Genomic DNA, 1,647 nt, shown 5'->3' on the forward strand with positions numbered 1-1,647 from the left:
TGTAAAAAAATGTTTTATTGTGAATTATGTGATAGTTTACAAGGGAGAACATTAGCTTTACATTCATCCTATCGTATATCGTTTCATTGCTATGGTTACAATCCCCTCCATGCATCATCAAACAACCAAAGGGTATACCCTGTAAGCCTGCACCTCTGTCATCAGCACACAGACCCTCTCCCTCTCTGGGTCTAGAGTCCCCAGCCCCTCCATCTCCCCACGTCATCGTCTCTGGCATCACTGTTTCTCTGGGTAGGGTCCCACACTCCGCTCTTCTCTCTTAATAGCCCCAGGGACTTCTGCTCCTGGACTGCAAAGCCAACCAACCACTCCCCTCCTTTTGCTACAAAACATCAACCTGTACATTTCCAACCCTCACAGTCAGTTCTGATAGCAATTATTCACTATTGTACCACGAGAATCATATCCCCATCTCCTTTCATCAGCCCTACCCAGACAGAGTCTACCTTCTTCTGTGCCCTCTGGATCTAGGCTCCCTCTTGAAAGCTTGTAAGCCAGTCACTTCTTGCCTTTGTAGCTCCCCCACAGAATAGACATATTTTTTACTGGAAAATTGATGACAATTTAATTACTAGGGTACTATCATTGTGACCATTTTAAGTAATTAGGGGAAGAGAATGAATACCAATTGACACTAATCTATAGGGTGTGTCTCCAAACTCCAATGTCATAGAGTCGATTCCAACTCATAGTGACCCTGTAGGACCCTACATAGGGTTTCTAAGATTGTAAAACTTTATGAAAACAGACAGCTTCATCTTTCTTCCATGGAGTGGCTGGTGGTTTTGAATTTCTAACCTTGCAGTACACAGTTCAGTGTTTAACATATTGTGCTACAGTGGGTACTATTTCAGCACAGTGCAATGGTTAAATTCATGGGCTCTGGATTTAGAATACCTGGCTCCACTGCTTTATTATCTATGTGAAAATAGATATTTACTTTATGTTTCTTTGCCTCACTTTCTCATCTGTAAAATGAAGAAAATAATGGTACGTATGTCTATAGGTTTTTTTTTTTTGGTTTTTATTATGGATTGAATGAAAGTTTACAAGGCATAATATCAGTTTTACATTCAACAAATCATACAGCTTGTTTCATTATAATGATTATAATCCCCTCCATGTACCATCAATTAACACTGTTTCTCTCTATTCACTTCAGCTTTTTGTTTGTTTGTTTGTTTTAAAGCAAAACAAAAACACTCAGGCATATATAATAATTTACACCTCTGAAAGGCACATTCTGAAAGTCTGCCTCCTGGCCACCAGCTCTAAGCCCCTCTCTTCCCATGAATCTATAGTCCTCAGCCAATCCCTCTCTCCATGTCCCCATCTCTACTTCTGTCTTTGGCATGACTGCTTTTCTGGATAAGGTCCCATATTCTGCTTGTGTTCATCTCCCTTGCCGGTCCTAGGGTCCTCTGTTTCTGGACTGTAAGATTAACCACTCCCTTGTTTTTGTTACAGCACTTCTACCTTCATAATTGTTACAGTTCCAATTAATCTGGATAACAATTATTCACTATTGAATCGTACAAATCTTATCCCCATCTCTTTTCACCAGATCCATCTAGACAAGATGAAAATTATTCAGTGGGGACTCTTTCTTCCCCACCACACTTTAGA

Source organism: Chrysochloris asiatica, unplaced genomic scaffold (genome assembly GCF_000296735.1).
Source record: "Chrysochloris asiatica unplaced genomic scaffold, ChrAsi1.0 scaffold00227, whole genome shotgun sequence".
In the NCBI taxonomy this organism is placed as follows: Eukaryota; Metazoa; Chordata; class Mammalia; order Afrosoricida; family Chrysochloridae; genus Chrysochloris; species Chrysochloris asiatica.